Here is a 21,549-nt window from a genome sequence, read left to right as displayed (position 1 = left end):
CCCCTCCATACAATCAGTACTATCAACTTTTCTGCGCCAAATCTTCGGGATGCCAAGATGTGTCCCGAATGCTGCTCTCAGACTGGAAGTCTGATTACCATCAATTGAATGCCAAGCATGGTCCCTCGCGTTCAATTACTGGGTCAAACTTTCTTATAATTGCACATCTGGTTATCTAGCATCCCTCTGGGAAGATTATTATCATTCCACGTGGATGAAAACCTTTCATGATAAACTACCTAGGTTAGGCTTCTCCCTAGATCATCTAGCCTCCGCAGACCCTACTGTCTTTAACCACTCCATCCGAAATAGACTTAAAGATATAGACCTCCAAAGCTCAATTGCAGCAGCTTCCAAAACCTGTTCACCCTTGCATCATAAGCTGTGCTTTGACCCTTTGAACCATGCTCTATATCTGGAGTTTTTAACAATTCCTAAATACCGTCACTCATTTGCAAAGGCTAGATTTAATTGCATATCCTCAGCAATATTAGAAGGAAGATATAAGGGAATAGCCTACGATCAGCGTTTTTGTCCGTGCAAAATGGGAGATCTGGAAACCCTCTTACACGTCTTTTTTGCTTGCCCACTATACATACAAGAACGTGATAAATACATTTCTTCAACTATAAATAAGTATCCAACTAAATCTCCTGAAAGCCTGCTTCTTTGTTTTCTGAAAGGTTCAAATAAGTCTCTAACGAGGTCTGTGGCCAAATTTGTCTATGCAGCACAACTTAAGAGGTTAAAACTTTCCGTTTAAATTTTTCTTGCAGATTTTATTTTTACCCTACTTTATTTCCATTTTATTCTCTTTTAGTCTTATTCCATTTTATCTATTGTAATATTTTGTATGTGTATTTGTATTTTATACATCTTTTATGGGTCTTTGACCGCAATAAACCTTGATTTGATTTGATTTGACTCCCTAGAGAACTGGCAGCAGGGACTGCAACATTATTTTAGCAATAATGGCTGGGATCCAAAGAACCATCTAGCTAGTTACATGTACCCAAAGAGGTCTGAGACGTGTGTTTCCTGAATGGCAGCTTTTGAAACTGGCTGCTTTTAAAACTTATCGGACCTTTGAAAGCAGTTTGTGATGCTACATTGAATGCGGCTGTTCAACAGAAAAAGTCATAAACCCAACTGGGGATTGGTAACTTGTGAAATGTAGCTCACTGGATCCTGGCCCATGTCTTTATCATATTTGTATCTCATTCTTTCTTCCCACTGTTCCTTTGCCATCAACTGAAGTTAGAAAACTAGACTCCAGCTGTAAGATCTGGCTTCCACCCCACCCTCAAATACCTTACATGGCAGCTCCATGATGTTTTTATTGGGTTTATACAATGGTGGCATTAGGCAAGCAGAAGCACTTTGGCTGATGAAAGACTGGACAACTGAGTTTCCCTAAATGTAAATGTACTGCCTTCAAGTTGATTCTGACTTATGGCGACCCTATGAATAGGGTTTTCATGAGGCTGAGAGGCAGTGACTAGCCCAAGTTCACCCAGTGAGCTTCATGGCTATGTGGGGATTTGAACCCTGGTCTCCCAGGTCGTAGTCCAACACCTTAACCACTACGCCACACTGGCTCTTCCCTAATGCTCCCTATGTGCTGCAGAAGTGCTTCCACTCCCCTAAACCTACCATTAGATAAATACCTGTCATGTATAAACTGAGTTTCCGAACTCGTAAAGCATATTTTATCAGAAATAGCCACCACACACCATGAACTCCTCCTTCTCAAATACCACTGAAATGAATAAGAATACAACTTTCATGCTCTTGTGCAACTGCCACTAATTTTAATGGGCCTTGTACATGTATCTACATTACGGTGGTTTGTGATATATACCCTACTATAATATGTGTGTAATAATATACACTACATTGCAACACGGATCGAAATAGAGACACTTACATGTTTATAACACACCAATTTGGACACCAAGCTCCCCAATGCACTGCCACATCACTGAAAGCTCTTCTCTGCCCACTATAATTGTATCTATTAGCCTGATCTGTGTTAGCTTATAAAGCAGTAAACTGCTTTATGGTAGAAAAATGATCTAAGAACATTTAATAACATGTTTCACTGGCATGTCATGTAGTAAATCAGGAAGGCTCTAGTTCAAATTTCGCCCTAGCCATGTACTCACTAAGTAGCCTTAACTACTACTACTACTATTACTCCTAATAATGATAATTTCACAATGGAATAACACAAGCAAATTCCTCAACATTTATTGTGTGGATTCATACTTTGGATAGTAATGAACAGAAAGCAGTACACTGGCACATTGATGCATTTACATATATGTGCATTAAGAGTCAACAAGCATCACCCCTGCCCCAACTCAGAGACTTGACTTCTAGAAACTTGAGAGAAGAGGCTGAAACATTAAGAATATAAGCTCAGGTGTATACATACTAAAATACACTTTTAAAACTCTTCCCCAAAACCTCCCTAGAGGCAAAAGCAGAGACAGGAACCAGAAAAAAATGAACTACCCCTGGTAAATGGGGCAGTTGGAGCAGAGACAATAATCTAACAATTGACAGACATAGAGACGCTTGTCATTCTGTACTTGCACTGGTACGGCCAGGGTATAAGATACTTGCTTTGCATTAGTATACTTTACACTTAGAGTAGTTATGCACCCTGCTTTACAGAGGATAGTCCTCTGTTTGAAAGGGCTGTCTAGTCCAAGACTGGTTATAAGATTAAAACAAACAAACATAGGAAAGTAAAGCAAAAGTCTTGAAGTTGCCCATCAGCAGCAACTGGATGCAAACTGAACAGGCACACAACTCACCTGATCACAATTTTCCCCAATACAGTGAGATGTACTGTATTTCCATTTCCATTATACAAATTATTTCTAATTTTGCACCTATACATATAAATATATGCAAATTTACTGCAAATCTGTGTCTTGTTTGGTGATGAATTTCCTGTTTTATGATTATGTGTAAATAATTACTCTTTTCACAGTATTTTTGTGCTAATAATGGCTTCAGTACTAATGAAGCCAATCAGACTGTGACAAGATGTGCTATAGCTGCAATCCTACACAAGCTTGCCTGGGAGTAATTCTTATTGAACTCAGCAGGGCTTACTTCTGAGTAGACATGCATATGGCACTCTACACTTAAGTAGTCACTTAGATATATGTTTAAATAAATCCATTTCCATGATTAAACTCATGGGCTATCAAAGAGATGAAATGAGCAATTCTGCAAAAGACTAGAGGTAAAGTCTCCTGTCCTTCAGTTAAACAATGTAAAGACAGAAAAGAGCTATGCTTTCAAACTGCATATGGGAAATCAGCGAAATAAAATTTCAACTAGCCAGCATATAAAAAGTAATTCTAGGTTTTAAAAAAATGAACTTGTATTTGCTAGAAAGGAATTTTGAATCTTAATGATGCAAGACATTCTTCTCCTTTTTTACATTATTGAAAAGAAATTCCCTTCATTTCTAACACAAACAGTGAAGAAATTCACTGCATGTTTTAATTAGGTTAGTGTCTATCTTTCACACTGCTGATTTCTCACATTTCCAATTACAAACTACCTTGGAAGTGTTATATTCAATAAGCACTACTCAAATAAGGTGATTAAGGATTGCTAAAATGGAATGTTAAAAGCTGACTGTGAGTTCACTTTCTAACTCCATGTATTAAACATCTCTGCCTTTTATGTGCAATTTACAAGTTCTTTTTCACTGTAATGCCAGAATAATTTATTAACCGTGCAATCATATGCATTTCTAACTCAGAAGTAAACGCCACTGAGTTCAGTGAGACTTAGGCTGCATACACACCGTACATGTAAAGCACATTCCCTCTTCCCTAAAAAATCCTGAGAACTGTAATTTATCTCTCACAGAACTACAATTCCCAGTACCCTTAACAGTTCCCAGAATCCCTACAGGTAATGTCCTTTAAATGTATGGTGCGAACACAGCCTTACTCCCTGGTAAGTGGGCATAAAATTGCAGCCCAAAGCCATTGAAAGCTAACATGAACTTACTTTTTCAAAGATGCATCTTAATGCCCTTCCTAGGTGCAGAGATATATCTGACAGACACATCAGCTTCTTTCCAATTATATGATCACTCCCTTACAAGTCTAAGCTTTGCGATAACAGGTTTAACTGAGGTCTGAATCTTTGCACATCAAAGAGATATGAAAGTATTTCTTTAAAACAATGGCAAAGTGAAAATCTTCACAGAACAATGTCCACTGTTTCAGCTCATCATGACTAAAATGTCAGATATGCCTACAGAAACCATACCATACAGCTACTGCTGGTGGTATGAAAAAGGGAAAGTGTGAATCCTTCCTATCTACTAGTCTGTCATTATATAGAGCGCTTTCACAAGTAACACCAAGAAAGGCTTTTCTCAAAGGCACTGCTGTGAATATCCAGCTATCTAAATGCAAGTGACTACTAAGTTCATGGCCTTCACTGGCACAACCTCTCAACAGAATTCCTTGCCTAAGGAAGCTCACCAGGCCACCTGACTTCTGACCTGCAGAAAGACTCAGAAAAGGACTTGCTGTGCTCTTGTTGGATGCATATTGTGCAGGTTTCTGCAGGTTTCTTCAACTGATCAAGGCTGCAATCCCATCCACGCTTTCCTATGAGTAAGGCCCATTGAACACAGTGAAATTTACTTTTAAGTAAACAAGCACAGAATCAAATTGTTAATTTCTTTTATTGATATTTCAATTGGTCTGCTATAACAGGGATGGCAGCTCTCAGGCTTCCGATGTTGCCAACATTGTTGAAGGAGGCTGTGATAAGTCCTTTGTTAAAAAAGCCTTCGTTAGACCCTGCGGATCCTAACAACTTTCGCCCAGTCTCTAATCTCCCCTTTCTGGGCAAAGTGATTGATAGGGTAGTGGCTGCTCAGCTCCAAGTTTTCCTGGATGAATTGGACTATCTAGAGTCTAGACCCTTTTCAATCAGGCTTCAGGCCTGGCCATGGGACAGAGACTGCCTTGGTCGCCCTGCTTGATGACCTAAGCCGGGCATCGGACCGGAGGAGTGCATCCCTGTTGGTGCTGCTGGACCTCTCAGCGGCCTCCGATACAATCAACCATGGTATCCTTCTGGACCGTCTAGCTGGGATGGGATTGGGAGGCACTGTTTCACGGTGGGTCTGGTCCTACCTGACAGACAGGACCCAGAAAGTGGTGCTGGGAGACTACTGCTCAACCCCCTGGCCATCGACCTGTGGGGTACCGCAAGGTTCCATTCTGTCTCCCATGCTCTTTAACATTTATATGAAACTGCTGGGAGAGGTCATCTGGAGATTTGGAGTACAATGTCATCAATATGCTGATGACACTCAGCTCTATCTCTCCCTACCACCTGATTGCAGGGATGGAGTGCTCATCCTAAACTGGTGCCTGGAGGCTGGGAAGGGCTGGATGTGGGCTAACAAACTGAAACTTAATCCAGACAAGACAGAAGTACTGCTGGTCAAGGGAAAAACTGCATCAGGGATGGGGTTGCAACCTGTTCTGGATGGGGTTGCACTCCCCTTGAAGGAGCAGGTCCGCAGTTTGGGAGTCCTCCGGGATCCTGCCCTTCTGCTTGAATATCAGGTGGCTGCGGTAACCAGGAGTGCTTTTGGCCAACTCAAACTGGTCTACCAGCTGCGTCCATTCCTGGAGGCAGTTGACTTGGCCACAGTGACACATGCATTGGTGACATCGAGGCTTGATTACTGTAATGCACTCTATGTGGGACTGCCTTTGAAAACGGTTCAGAAATTGCAGTTGGTTCAAAATGCAAGAGCCAGAACGTTAACTGGAGCATGGCGCAGGGAGCATATTACTCCTGTGCTTTATCGACTCCACTGGCTCCCAATTTGTTTCCAGGCTCAGTTCAAAGTGCTGGTTCTGACCTTTAAAGCCCTAAACAGCTTTGGACCAATGTACCTGAGCGACCGCTTATGCCCATATGTACCTGCCCGGGATTTAAGATCATCTGCCTCTGGTCTCCTCTGCGTGCCTGGAGTGAAAGATGTTAGATTGACAGGCACGCGGGAGAGAGCCTTTTCAGCTGTGGCCCCCAAGCTTTGGAATACTCTACCCCAAGAAGTTCGCTCTGCTCCCTCCCTGATGGTTTTCCAGAGACTTCTGAAAACGATCTTGTTCTGGAGAGCCCGTGGGAGGGATTGATGGTAGAGCCTGACACTGATTTTATGACTTCTGCGTTAGATTTTACCTTTGTAGTTCCTTATGTGTGTGTGTGTGTATTGTATTTTATATATTTTAATTGTATTTTATGTATTTTAAATTTATTTTAACGTTTTCGTGATTTTACTGTTTACAATTTTATTATGTACATGTTTGATTTTATTTTTGTAAGCCGCCCTGAGTGCCCTATTATAGGGTAGAAAGGCGGGATAGAAATATTTTAAATAAAATAAATAAAATCTGGAAGACTTGGAATTTGTTTTCAGCACCAGAACTGCACTGTGCTCTCACAAAAGACCACTGCTGATTAGCTTTCTTCAGCCTTTTTAAGTGGAATAAAGTTTTGTTCTTGCTATTGTTAAGCAATTGGGAGTCAGAAACTCTTCGTGATCCACTGCGAATCATCCAGAGATCTATCAGTACATCCTGATAAACCTTCTCTTAGCCCTGTGCTATATCATTGTTTCATATTTAATTGCACACCAGTATAAAAGCGTTGTAGGCTAGAAATGTAGAACAGAACTTTTAAAAATAAGACAAAACAGCAGCGTTTGATACCATCAACCATGGTATCCTTCTGGGAAGACTGGCTGAGTTGGGAGTGGGAGGGACTGCATGGTGGTGGTTCAGCTCCTACTTGGCAGGTCACCTCCAGAAGGTGGTGCTTGGGGAACATTGCTTGACACCCTGGACTCTCCAGGATGGGATTCCACAGGGGTCAGTTCTGTCCACCATGCTGTTCAACATCTACATGAAACCGTTGGGTGCGGCCATCCGGAGCTTTGGAGTGTGTTGCCATCAGTATGCTGATGACATGCAGCTCTATTTCTCCTTTTCATCTTCTTCAGGTGAGGCTGTCAGTGTGCTGAACTGGTGCCTGGCTGAGACAATGGACTGGATGAGGGCTAATAAACTGAGGCTCAGTCCAGACAAGACTGAGATGCTGCTAGTGGCTGGTTCTTCTGACCAGACGGCAGATGTCCATCCTGTCCTGGATGGGGTTGTACTCCCCCTGTAGGAACAGGTTCGTAGCTTGGGGGTTCTCCTAGAATCATCTCTGTCACTTGAGGCTCAGGTAGCCTCGGTGGCATGGTGCCTTCTACCATCTTTGGTTGGTGGCCCAACTACATCCCTATCTGGACAGGGATAACCTGGCTTCAATTGTCCATGCTTTGGTAACCTCCAGATTAGATTACTGCAATGCACTCTACGCTGGGCTGCCTTTGAAGACAGTTCGGAAACTGCAGCTTGTGCAAAATGCAGCAGCCAGATTGGTAACAGGGAACAGACAGTCCGAACATATAAAACCGATTCTGGTCCGCTTGCATTGGCTGCCTGTATGTTTCCGAGCTCGATTCAAGGTGCTGGTTTTGACCTATAAAGCCTTCCACGGCTTGGGACCACAATAACTGATGGAAAGCCTCTCCCGATACGAACCCACCCATACACTAAGTTCAATATCAAAGGGATCTCTGAGAGAAGCTGGGAGGATGGCAACAAGAGGGAGGGCCTTCTCAGTGGTGGCCCCCAAATTATGGAATTACTTTACTGACGAGGTGCGCCTGGCGCCAACACTGTTATCTTTTCGTCGCCAGGTCAAGACTTTCCTCTTCTCCCAGGCATTTTAGCATGTGTTTTAAACTGTTTAAAATTTTAAAATTGTGTTTTAAATTGTTTTTAAAAGATGTGTTTTTAAATTTGTTTTAATGTTTTTAGTTACTGTAAACCGCCCAGAGAGCTTTGGCTATGGGGCGGTATATAAATATAATAAATAAATAAATAGTGAGTATGGTTACTGCAGCATGTATATGGAAACAGCCATTTCTAATTTGTACAAAATTTCTTACAACTGTGATTATGTAGTTCAAATGATTATGAGTAACTTTACATTGCTGTAAGCAGGCACAATCTGAAAATGGTGCTAAGGCATGGCAGTACCTTTCGCATGATCCAGCAGGGCTTTTCTTATGTTCTTACAAGTGTCCTGTTATCGCCTAGCCCAGCCACAGTTGGACCTGCAAAGGGTGAAGAGGAAAGAGCCACGAGGGTTGCAACCCATTCATTATGTTTATAACAAAAAACAGTCTTGTGGTACCTTAAAGACTAACAAATTTATTAGTCTTTAAGGTGTCACAAGGCTCTGTTGTTTTTGCTACAAACTATGCTTATAGTTTGGAGGCTCAGCCCATAAGTAAGAACATTATGATGGATAGAGTTTGTACATATTTCTCACAAGAAACAAAATCCTAATGGCCCGGATTACATTTCACATGACACACAGTTTATGATTTTGCTATTTTGATAGACTGAATGAAAAGACACAGATTATGCCAGTATGGCACAAGATGTATATCACCATCAACCTTAACGACATTTCAGTACCAGATGAGGAAATCTGAAGTAGAAAATTGCAAGAAAATCAAAGCTTAAAGGAAGGGAGGGGAGGTTCCATAAATATCTTCTAGTCTTGCTCTACTCCTACTATGAAATTAGTGAACTGAATTTGCTGGCCTTTCTGTAACGTGATTAATTATAGAATATAACGCGGCTCCTCACTACCCCCTCTCCTCCCTCACCAGGTACACGGAAGATAAAAGGGAAAGTCAGCTCTGCTTTGACCTGGCCTGAGGCTAGATATTTGTCGAATTTAAGGAGAAAAGCCAAACCTAGAAGACATTACATCCCACCGCAGTCACCACCCTATCATACACTGACAACATCACTAACCCGCCTCAATGGCCTCTTCAGCTTCCTTTCGTACACCGACACCAGGGGCTGCAGTCTGAATAAATCTCAATAATACTTCAGGTTCCCGATTGCCTTTCATAGTATCCATGTGCGGGGCGGAGTTACATAGAAATTAATGTAAACCCTCAAATAATGCTAGCGGGGTCAAAGGCTCCCTTTCGTATCGGTGCTTTGAAATAACCAGACCCTTTATGAGGTGGAGGTATAAAACAAGCTACATAGCGGTGACATCTTATTTCAATGGCAGGGTTCACCCGTTTTTCCTCTCCCGAGCTTTAAACGGGAATCAATAAAGAGAGAGAGAGAGATGAGAAAAGCTTCGCCCGCCGGATTTCAAGGCACAGTAATGTAACTTAAAATCTCCCTTTGGTTGCCATGCAGATCACCGTATCTGCCCCAAACAAGTAAAATAACAACCTATCTAGGGCTAAAATTATATAGGCCAGTAATCCCATGTTGACGCTCGGAAATGCGTGACAGCCAGAAATCCAACAGGTACATCCCAGAAATAGAGAGGTATGGTATTTCTGCATCTTATACAGCCTTCTAAAGGCACAAAAATCTTCCCCAGTTGAAGCCCAACACTGTATCTACAATATCAAAACATCAGCCCAGTAAATTCTTGGTGGGCTGTTGAACCCTCACTTCATTTCAGTTCTGACGGGCCACAATATCAAATATCCTATTCCTGTTTATTCAGAAATAAGCGCCATAAAGCCGGGTGGAATTTACCCTCAGGTAAGTGTGCAGAGGATTACAGCTGCACAGCTGGATGCTATTCATATTCATAAGGAACTAAGAACCACTGAATGCAATTGGATTTGCTCCATAAAAAGTGTCTTCACAGTGGAATCCTGTACATGAGGGCCTGTTTGGTGTTGTAGTTAGTGTTGGACTAGGAGCTGGAAGACCTTTGGTTCAAATACCTTCTGGGCCATAAAGCTCATTTGGTGCCCTTGGGCTAATCACTCTCTCTGAGCATAAAGAGTTGTTGTGTAGATAAACGCGGGAGGGGGAGAATTATGCAGGGTTCCTTGGAAGAAAGGTAATATAAGTACCATAATAAAAAAATTGAAGTCTACTCAAAAATATGTCGCAATGAGGGGATAAAGGGCTGCAGCCGTATGCAGAAAAATAAGGCCCGCTAAGTTCTATGGGGCTTACTGCTTAGCAAGTATGTTTACGAACTGCAGCGAAAGGGACTGACGCGTTGCTTTAAATTCTGCCACTATTTAAGAATATATGAAGAGCCTTGCTGGACAGGCATCGAAGCAAGCAAATTTTCCCCATGTAGATTTTTTTTTTCCCGGATAGGGCATTATCATTTCAAAGCACTGGAGCAAGAAGGGCTTTCTCTCCTTCTTCTCTGTTTCTTTTAAAGTTTTACAATGATTCTTATTGAGTTCTGTGACTTGTGTCCGGAACGTAACGGAGTCTGATCGTAACCGGAAGTGAGGCCTGTGCGTAACTTTTTTTAAAAATATACATATCTCTTTGCAAAGCCGCCAACGGAGGCGTGCGCTATCCTGTTCACAGTCGCGTTAGGAGTTTTGCGGCGTCCTCTTTTATCTCTATGGTTCTTCCCGAGAAAATGCCAGCGTCGACCACGTGACCCTTCCACCAGCTGCCGAGGCATCCGTCGTTTTCCTTCGCCCCGCCCTTCCGACACAGAATAGAGACCAAGGCGGTGAGGCAGGCACGAAGGACGACAGAGCAACGCAAAGAGAAGTGCGCTGGACACAATGGCGCATACAGGCATAACGTAACCGCACACACGATTTTTGAAAATTGGAAGGCCAAACCTCTCTCTGACTGTAGCGCTTGTTTATCATTACCTAACGTAGTACAGTATAAGTAACATAAGAACACAAGGCATCTCACGTGATGCTTTTCGCGTGCGTATTTATTCTGCTGTAACCCATCTCAGCTCTTATACAGTACTTGGCTTATAAATCTTTGTCATCCTCTAAGATGTTTCATACCATTCTAGTTTCTCCCCGTGGTTTTCTCTCCCATAAAAATTATACATTTTCCCCTTTATCCAGGATCAAGATACTACCTTCCAAAGATAAATATTTTTAATTCTTCCTTAAAATAATACTGTGTACAATTGTCCGTCTAACAACAAGTATGTCTTATAGTTCATAAATAATCAAATTGCATGCATAACAGTTTTTTCTTTTGAAGGACAACCATATTTTCTGAAAATGGCTTCTCTGTTCATCACTAAGGACATGGGGCAATAATACTCCTAAAACTACATGTCTCAACTGTTTACAATGTTAGATTTTTTAAAAAAGATTTGTTTAAATGTCCCTTTTTTCTTCAACAACAACAAAAAGCCACCCTATTTTTGCTTTTTTTTATTGGGGTCTTTTCTCTGTGTCTCTTTCTTGGAGCTGGGCAATAAAAAGATGGTTTCCTAGCAGCAGAATGCAGAAGGCCCATTCATATTACAATGGGCAGAGAGGAAAGAAAGAGGCTGGTTTGTTTAAACTGCTTCTATCTTCATTCACAGCCTGATATCCATGGGCATTGTGCCGGCTACAATAGAACTAAAGGACGTATTGTGGCCGAAAACAAATCAAAACAGAAGAAGAGATGATCAGAGAAAAGAGTCATGCAGCAAAATTGTCCCCAAAATCGAAGTCTTACATCTGAGATTTATGTTACCTTTTGGCTGCTTGGCCTATTGACCGGTGTTTCTAATAACCACTAGAGTTTAATAAACAAAGATTCACATGGGAACTTTCATGATCATTTGCAAAAGGCAGAAAAGGTGCAGCCAGGGCCATGTTTTGTTCCTTTACCATTGTCCTTCTGGCCTTGCAGGAGTTTTTCATGGAAGGGAATCAGTGGCTTTTCTGGAGGTTTTCGTTAGCAGTAGGTCATATATAATGCTAAGGTGTTTTTTTAAAAAGGTTTTGAGTCATAAAATATATTCTCACAGACACACAGATTGTAGGTCCTAATGATGGGCTTCTCTCTGAAGTTTTCTGATGACTACATAATGTGCTTCACTCCGATAGGCAACAGGTGGAAGCTTGAATAACTTCACATATTTGGGGGGGGAGTGGCTCAATGGGGAGCCAATTGGGGGATTAGATCAGATGTTATTGCCAGTGAAAAAATTAAACAGAGTGCTCTGGGGAACACAGATTAATATATTTAGTGACTTTGCGTACACAAAGGCTTACCATTGTAGCTACGTCTGAATGCCTGTGAATAGCATGGAACATATGTGGCCTGTTACCGCAGGTGCCCACATCTGTTCTTCTCCAGGCAGATGCTCACAGGAAAAAGAAGAGTCCAGTCCAAAAGTAGGGAATCTGCCTCATCCCCAAACTCTTCTTTCATGATCACTTTCTGCCAAAAACTTTTAAAAAAATTTTTTTTTTAAAGATAAGAAAGTGCTTAAAAGTAAATAATATATTTGAAATTGTACAGGACTGCACAAGAGATAAGTTCAAAAGATACTGGAGCAAATACACAGCAAATATGTGGCTTTTTCTAATACTGATACTTAGCACACTTATTTTGAAAACAGTTTCATTGGACTCCATGGAACTTGCTTCCAAGTAAACATATTTAGGAGTGCGGTGTCTTGAACTGTAAATCAAATCCAAGGCATTAAAGGAGCTGATATGAAATGTTGGACTGATGATATACAGTAGTACTGTGATATGATCCTGTGTGATAAGATTATTAACGGAATATAATAAGTATACTTTAGAATGAAATTCTTAATTGGCTTTTCCAGGTTCCTTGTAGATGAAAATGGGACGAAGGCAATGTCTCATTTTCTTAGTTTAAAAAAATATTCCTAGACATTTATTAAAAGACTTCTGTACCACTTTTCATGTAAGTACCAAAGTGATATACTGTAATAAACTACATTGAAACTGCATTAGTATACAATAAAGCAATGAACAGAGGATAGCTGAGCAAGAAACAGATGCCCTGGGCTCCTACTGGGAGAAAGGGTGAGAGATAATTTAAATAAATAAATAAAATTTAAAAATCGATAAATAAATAGCAAAAATGAAACAAAACCCTGAGCAAATGCAGTGAATATTTGGTAAATAAGAATGCCAGCAGAAACATGCGACCAAATCACCATACCTTACTGTATCTCCTTATGTCATACAAATGCAAATAATATTTTTGTCAGCAGTAGAGGTGCACATTAAAAGCTTTAGACAAATTCCATGGCAAAAAGAGCATGTCACCCCCATCTCATTCATGTAATGGGGTGGGTGGGGTATATGGAGCCAGGATTCAAGCCCCAACCTACAAGCCCTAACACAGATACATGGGGAACAGTGGCAGTTACTTTTAAAATAAGAGCACTTTGCACATGCTCAGATGAATATTATTATATTCCATGTACTCACAACAGGTTCCAGAACTAAATTAAGGTTCCTCTGCACACATCAGAGTAAGCCTAACTGAACTCAAGTGAGATTTACTTCCTAGTAATTATTATTATTATTATTACAGTTTTATTATTACAGTAAACAGGGATATGAGTGAGCTACATTATTTATTTACTTAAAGTGTTTCAACTTACTAACTGAATTTCTCAAAGCAGTTTACAGTATATTTAATCCAGAATGTAGCTGGTGCCTTGTTTGTTTCCACGGACAGGGCACAACGTGTTGGGCTTGAATATTGCTGCTTAATAGCCTGATTTTTTCTTTGAAAGTTGTGGCTGCAGTCCTATGCATATTTCCTTGGAATTAAGTCCCATTGAAATAAGTGGGACTGGGATGCAAGTCCTATTGAACAAACTAACACTTCTGAGTCAACATGCATAGGATCTAGCTGTAGCACATAGTTACAACTATGGAATTAGCTACCACAGTATGTAGTAATGCTACAGCTTGGATGTCTTTAAATAGGATTAAACAAATTAGCTGTCAATGGCTGCTAGTCATGATGGATATGGCCTTCCTCCATCCAGTATTAGAGGCGGTATGCCTTTGAATTCCACTTGCTGGGAATAACAAGTGGGGAAAGCACTGTTGTACTCTTGCCTGGCGTTTGGGCTTCCCACAGGCATCTGGTTGGCCACCGTGAGAACAGAGTACATGATTAAATGGGCCCTTGGCCTGATCCATCCGGGCTCTTCTGATGTTCTTATTTCCCATTAAATTTAATGGGACTTGCTTCTAACCAGTAGTTAGGATTACAGATCCCCCACTCCCTGTTCCAAGGCCAAGCTTCAAAAGGCAGCCTTGTCCACTAGTTAACAGTCCCAAAAACTCATTGGACATTGTGTTCACATTCCAGCCACCATGTATTACTGTTCTGCATGGGTGTAGAATCAGACCCAACTTCACGTCACCACTTATGACATCACTCCATTCGCTCTGGCCAATTAATGGCTGTTCCTTTTGTTGTTCTAATCCTGTTCTCTTTGCCATATGCAAAACTCTGTTTAGTTTTGTGTGCATGAAGAGTGGGAAAGTGTTATTCCAATATCTCCTTGCTCTGTTAGCCACGATAACCAGAAATACACAGTTTAAACATGGCACCCAAGAGGAACATTAGGTGGAAAATAGAATTAATTACAGTGAAAGGATCTAAATTTTGGAAATTGTGATAAGCCTTTGTTTCTGGGACACCTTCACGAGAACAAAGGACAATGACATGTTTCTTTTAGAGGAAGTTTTGCAAAATTGTTTTTCTTTTACTTAGATCTTTACATCCCAGTACTAAACAACTTACTTGGAAGTGAGTTGATCCTTGTTTCCACCAAGTATATTTAGGATGGGGCTGTTTAGGGGGTACATGTTACAGTTTTAGATGTGTACACCTAAAATGGAATATGTAATGCATATACTATACAAAGTGTCTGGGTGTTTTGCTTTTTTATGTCTGTAACACAAATATAAAACCTACGTGGGCTAGAATGCCTGTTCACTGAAAAGCTTTCTTCTGCTTTCTATCTCATTTCAACAATATTCACATGTGCATGTGAGTAGCTTCAGATAGGCTCAAAGGCTCTTTGGTGTCAGGTGTGAAAATTCCTTTTGTATTTTTGCTTGAGCAGACTAAAGGCATTTTCACACAACATTCTAAAATTGCCTTTGAGTCTCTGTTACACTTTTGTGTGCATATGGTTAATGCATGACAGAAAGCAAAAGACAAGACTATTTACATTGGATGTTGCCTGGTGCTTTGTTGAAAAAATAACAATTATATCTACATGTATATGCCTATTTATACAATGTATGTTATATTTATATTAATATGTATGTATATACATATTTGTGTATGTATCATGTAGCAACTGTAGGTTTAATATTCACATGACAAAGATGGGAAATGCGAAACAATACTTTCATGATTTGTAGGACAATCCATGGTTACTTTCCAGCAATTAAAACTCAATAAAGGATTTAACAGTAATCCTTAAAAATAGCTAAGTTTCTTCATATGTCCTATGTGTATCTCAAAGGGGCAATAATCAAGACAATTGACTGTGGATTAGTTATCCCATAATAGACTCTTATTACTTTTTCCCCTCCATAAGATGACAAGCATGCACTGAATCTTTAACCAGGTTTGAATCTTTAATCATTGTGTTTGTGAGTAATAGAGGAGGTTAAGAGAGTGTGGACTTGAAGGGTTACCAGTCCATATTCAGTGACATTGAATATGCATCTTAGTTATTGCATGTTAACAAATTCAGAGTAAAGGGTACGGTGATGCCAGGGCTCCAACCTTTCAGAGGCACAACTTTTGTCTTGAAGCCCCACCTGGAGATGGGTGGGTCAGGGGGAAGATTATTTATGATTACTAAGATTAGTTATGATTACTTGCTGGTGAACAAATATTTTCTGCTCACACGAGGATTACTTCTTATATTATATGACCGAGGACTAACTTGAAAACCAAATTCCAGACCTGAACAGTGACTTGAATTCAACCTGTGTTCACACATGCTTATTTATCACTGGCACATCATGCAATAATTTGCATATGAGAAGGCCACTGTACACATGAAGTGGTAGGCAGAAGTGATAATGTTCCGGCCCCTAGCACATCAGACTGCAAGTGGTGATGGGTGAGTTGGTTGTTTAAATGTTCCTCAAACTCCATCCATGTTGTAAACTAACCCATGTGGGATTGGTACTACACTAAACCTTGCTCTCAGACCTACTAGGTTACTACATGCAGGCAGCTCTTTATGTCCAGGAGAATTCCAAAAGAGACTTATCTCAGCAACCTGCAGTCTAAAATAGTACAGTCCAGAATTCTACCACCACAATCCTCATGGAAGGGTCCTGAAACGCACATCATAGATCAACATTCTAGTAGTTCCCATATCGGCCTCCAGGCACAGTTCTTTCAAAAATACACCGTTCACACGTTCAACTGAGTGAATACTTCCTCTCCCACCCCGGTGAGGATGTAGGAAGTGATGCCCGCCGGTGCACGTGGGAATCAGCCCTAAACCGTACGTTTTGTAGATGTGGTACCGAAACGTGCTTAAGCATCAAGGGCGTTATCGTAGTAAGAATCACGTGTCCCCGATTTCCTTTTGGCGGCCTTCCTGGGCAATCTGTTGGTGAGGAGCGGGACGGAGGGGGCAAGATGGGATCGACTGTGCAGTGTTTGTGGGCGGCTCCGCTTCGTTTTGTATAATCTGGAGATATCTGTGTATGTGTGTAATCTCTTCAGCCAATCGAGGCTGATTTTATTTGCTCTAAGGCACTAGCAGATGTTCCCTGGGCAGACATCGGCACGCGACTGACCTCAGCTCCTCGCAAGAATATTCAACCAATAATCCTTTCCAGTTTGTGGAGGGAGGCGACAGAGGGGGGGGGTGAAGGAGGAGAGAACTGTCCCCAAAGACGCGTCCTTGTACCAGCAGATCCCTCTTCGCGAATAGCCAAAATGTACAAGATACAAAGGGGTGGGGGAGAGGCAAAGAAAGAACTCAGTACTGTATAACCAGCTGGTCGAAGCTCCCCTCCTCGCTGCCTTCCCTACACCGCCCCCGCTTTCGAGCTCTTTTCCCCTCGATTTTCAATCGAGTCCAACCACACATGTGAGGGCCACGATCTGATTTGCACAGGAGAGGGGCTGGGAAGAGCAGCTGGCTGCAGCAATCTGATCTGGGAGACAAAGAAATGCCCCGTCGGTTCTGGGATCCCAGGTAAACACACATGCTTTGTGATGAAAATGAGAGGCGAGGCGAGGGCCAGAGCAGATGATTTGCGATTTGAAAGGGGGGGGGAGAGACCAGAGAGGGAGGGGAGCCCCCGAGCTACTGCTTATCTATCATCTGGCTTCTCTGTGTGCCAGCTGAGCCACGCGACTAGCCCTTTCTTATTCTAATTAGCACATGCCTTTGCAACTTTCGACAAACCTGCAGGAGCAACTTCTTAAGATTATGCTCCTCTCCATAAAAAAAGAAGAAAGGCATGCTACGAACATGTTTGTGTGAGCAATAGTTGAAACACCCTCTGAAATTCCCTCTCTCCTTTAGACACCCCCCCCCCGCGCAAGCCGTCTCTGCTCTCCACCCACGTCATTTTTGTGTTATGTGTGAAAGGCTTGAGTTGCAATGGCACCAATCTCAGGAGAGCAGGAGAGGAATCCTTTCCCACATTAATTCTCAGTGCCCTACACATGCTTAGCAGAAGGGGGGAGAGAGGAGGGGGTGGTGAAGGGATGAATTAAAATGTTCCACATTAGAAAAGCTAAAGAATTTATCTGGATACAAGGAGTGACAAGATGTTGAAGATAATGATACAGCTGTGCAGCTCGATCCTATGGATGGCCCACTGAATGTCATGGGGCTTTTTCTCATGTTAAAGCGTGCATAGGATTGCAGCCTTAGCTCCCAGTGGGATTTGCTTCCCAGTAGGTATGAATATGATCGGCTGCACCGTGTGCAGAGAATTTTGCACACGTTATCTTCGCAACAGCCCTATCAAAAGAGTGGCATCCGTTTTACAGATGGGGAACTGAGGCAGTGGCTTGTCCAAACCAAGCCACAGTGAGGAAGATTTGAACCTTCGGAGGTGTCTGTGCGAGTCTTTTTCAAAACCACACCCCTCGGCCTACGCAGCATTCCAGACGTTCTTGTGCTGTCTGATCAAGCAGGTGAAGACACCAGAGCTGCTTGCGCAACTGCCCCGAATCCGTTTTGTCGCCTAATTTTTCGAGATCACTTTATGCTGATTAAGGGCTGCCCTTTAATTTCCAGCAGACCTTCATACAATCCTGATTATTAAAGCTACAGTCCTATACACACCTGGGAATAAAGCCGCATCCCTGAACCCGGTGGCTCTTACTTTCAGTAACCATGCTTAGGCCCCAGAGAAGGCACTGCCACCCTACTAATACAAGTTCAGCATGTGGTGGGGCAGTTACATAATTTTATGCTCTCGGCTTCTTGGTTTAAAGCGTAGATGATGATGTGTCATTACTTCGCTTTCTTCAGAATGGGTAAGGCAGTCATGTTGCATGGGGGGTGCAGAGTGGGGTGTCCTGGACACACGCTTTAAAGTCTTGCCCTGAGGCGGTGATTCTAATCTGCTGCTCGGATTCAGAAAGGGGAAACAGCCAGGTGGTTATTCCGGATTCAGAATAGGCTTGTGTAATATTTCCTGTGACTCAGGGCTTTTTGATGAACTTCTACCGTAGAAGCGCCCGATTTTAACCAGGGGGAGGGCCAAGGTCCATCTTTACTAAAATTGTGAAGTGTCATTGAAGGTGCGTTGGGACTCTTTGGTGTGTGTTTTTCCCTCTTCAACAGAACAAGGGTGCCCTCTGAATCTGCATTTTAAACGCCTCTCCCCCTCCCCCCACAATGATCAGCACGGGCATCATCAAATGTCCCGCACAATCCTGGCCTCACGGAATATGCGCTGAAACTTCTTCAACCTATTTAAGGCGGAACTGGTTGCAGCTTAATATTTTCCTGCCCCTAATCCAACCTACACACCAATTTGGGGATTATGTATTATGAGCATGTTTGTGCATCCCCAATCCTCTTCGACAGTCTCGTTGATTTCAACAGGGCTGACTCTCGAGGAAATACGGGACTGGCTTGTAATTGCGTTCATCCATTGACTAATGAATACCTTGTGTTTACTTGGAAGTAAATCCAGTTGGGAGGGGGAAGGGGATGGACACATTGAGGGTCCAGGTAGAAGTATGTCAGAAACATCTCTCCCAATCAATGAGAATGTTGCCATGTACTTCAACTGGGCGTGGACTGTGCCTTGATTCCATTTACAACCATAGCCTAGATCCGGGCGGTCAGCTGTTAATAAGCGGCGCAGATTGTGAGCCATTCAACTGATCTGTAGCGTGATGGGCTCACGTGCATCGGAGAACTCCTTCATTAAAACACCCAGTTGTCCAACGTAGACATAACGATACTCGCCATCGCAGGCAGAACGCCTGTATCGGCTTGCATTGCCCGGGCTTTACCGTTTCGAAAAGAATAAGCCTTTCGGGGCTATGAAACCGACGGCAGCATGTTGCGATGCTTAATTAAAAGCACACCCTTTTAGTCGATTTTTCCCATAACGGGCTGTGTTTATAAATAAAGACCTGCTTGGTGGAACTCCCCCTTCTGACAGACAGACAGACGCTCGCTCGCTCGCTCGCTCTCCGGTCAAATATTAATACTTGGTAGGTCCTAGAGGGCCACAGGCTACTGCGATCTTCACCTATTGATTTAAAGGAGGAACCAATGCCCTTGAAATCAACAAGGGTTTGCCCGCAACGAACATGCTTACTTAGGAAGTCTGATGGAAAGCAGTGGGACCACCTTGTCCCCAGCATGCATGTTGAAAGGCTGGGCTGCAGCTGTGCTGAGGGGTTGAGGTTTCTGTGTGAGTGCGCACTTCTCTTTTCAGTTAGGAGGATGGAAGTCTGTAAGACAGGTACCACGTGCTGTGGTGATGCTATACAGTAATGCCTCAGTTAACAAAGTACATGGGTTCCTGCACATTACTTCTTTAACATAAACTTTGGTACTAGAGGTGGGAACAATATAGAAAGAATAGGGATAGACTCCTACACCACAAAAAAGAAGAGCAGTTCAACATATTTCAGCCAACTTTTTATTCAAAACTAACAATAGTTTCATGTCTGAAATGAAACAACCAGGTCAAGTAAGCGTTGCATACAGTCCACTTGAAGGTTTCTTCTAAAATGCATTCAGTGATGCCTGCCTTACCTCTTGGTATAGCAATCTAAAGCTTTAGCACAGTTCTGGCCTTACACTCGAGCAGTCAGGCAAGGGGCAGCCACCACCCCCGCCATGTGCTTGCTCTCTCTCTGCCTCCTCCCTTACACTCAAGCAGACACATCTGCAATAAACAGTGCTTCCAGGACACCCAAAGCACTGTTTACTGTTGAGGCACTTGTGCCATCTGGCAAGGAGCACCATTGCAGCCATGTGTGACAGAACTGCTTGCAGCAGCTGCAGTCCCGTAAACAAGGACTCACATTCTGACTATGTCAGAGTGTGTGCCCACACACACACCCTGCACCCCAAAAAGACTTTAATAGGAGCTTCTTTCCTGAACAATTTGTTAAAATGGAAATGGACTGCCTTCAAGTCGATCCTGACTAATAGCGACCCTATGAATAGGGTTTTCATGGTAAGCAGTATTCAGAGGGGGTTTACCATTGCCTCCCTCTGAGGCTAGTCCTCCCCAGTTGGCTAGGGCCTGCTCAGCTTGCCAAAGCTGCAAAAGCTAGCCCCTTCCTTTTCCGCAACTGCCAGCTGGGGGGCAACTGGGCTCCTTGGGACTATGCAGCTTGCCCATGGCTGCACAAGTGGCAGGGCACGTAACCCCTGAGCCACTCACTGTGGGGGTGATCTTTAGCTGGCCCTTAACACCCAGGAGACACGAGTGGGGATTTGTTAACTGAGGCATTCCTGTACAATCACCCAGGGAACCTGTTGAAGGGTGGGGTTTCAATCAATCAAACAAACATAATAAATCACAGTTGGACAGGAATTCCTGCCCAGAATTTGATGGAGAATCCTTAAACTTCAGAATAGCACTTGAGAACTTATTCCTGAGGCAGTGAATGTGATCCTCAATAAGCCCTTTCATTCACTTGGTAGAGAATCTTGTTACTGTCTCATGGCTATCCTAAATAGGAACACAGGATGCTGTATTTTATTGCCTCGGGCCACTAGTCCCATCCAGCTCAGTACTGCTTACACTGACTGGCAGCTGCTCTCCAAGGTTTCAGCCTGAGGACATTCCCAGCAGTACCTGGAGATTGAATCTGGAACTTTCTGCATGCCAAGCAGGTGCTCTGCCACTGAGCCATGGCACTTTCTGTTACAGTGTGCTTATGTGGGGAGTGAGTGGGTGGAGCAAGTTCCTTCAGTGACATTTTCTTTGTCTCTACCTCCCACCCCAACCACTTTGAGGTGTAAGATATCAAACAAGAGGAGGGGCTATTTATTTATTACATTTAATCCTCTTCCAGGGAGGTTACTTCTCCCCTACCTCCTTTTTATCCTCACAACAACCCTGTGAAGGAGGTCAGGCTGAGAGAGAGCAACTAGCCCAAGGTCCCCCAATTA

The 21,549-nt window shown here is 42.6% G+C and overlaps 1 protein-coding gene across 3 annotated transcripts in view; it reads right to left on the bottom strand.

The window, feature by feature from the left end:
* FAM120B (family with sequence similarity 120 member B) overlaps window positions 1-9,177 on the bottom strand; it is a 69,970-nt gene extending 60,793 nt beyond the window's left edge. Inside the window, exons 1-2 of one of the 3 annotated variants that reach the window (XM_061624439.1) lie at window positions 8,949-9,177; window positions 8,160-8,236 (exon numbers count right to left, since the gene is read on the bottom strand). The gene's annotated coding sequence lies outside the window, so the exon portion shown is untranslated. Of the gene's footprint in view, window positions 1-4,523; window positions 4,544-8,159; window positions 8,237-8,948 lie in introns of those variants that run through there. The other 2 variants (XM_061624438.1, XM_061624441.1) reach the window with 2 other exon arrangements.
* Window positions 9,178-21,549: the final 12,372 nt, after the last annotated feature.

The sequence above is a fragment of the Rhineura floridana genome, chromosome 4 (genome assembly GCF_030035675.1).
Source record: "Rhineura floridana isolate rRhiFlo1 chromosome 4, rRhiFlo1.hap2, whole genome shotgun sequence".
Lineage (NCBI taxonomy): Eukaryota > Metazoa > Chordata > Lepidosauria > Squamata > Rhineuridae > Rhineura > Rhineura floridana.
Note: the sequence above shows the minus strand (reverse complement) of the source record. Positions and strands in the feature narration are given on the sequence as shown.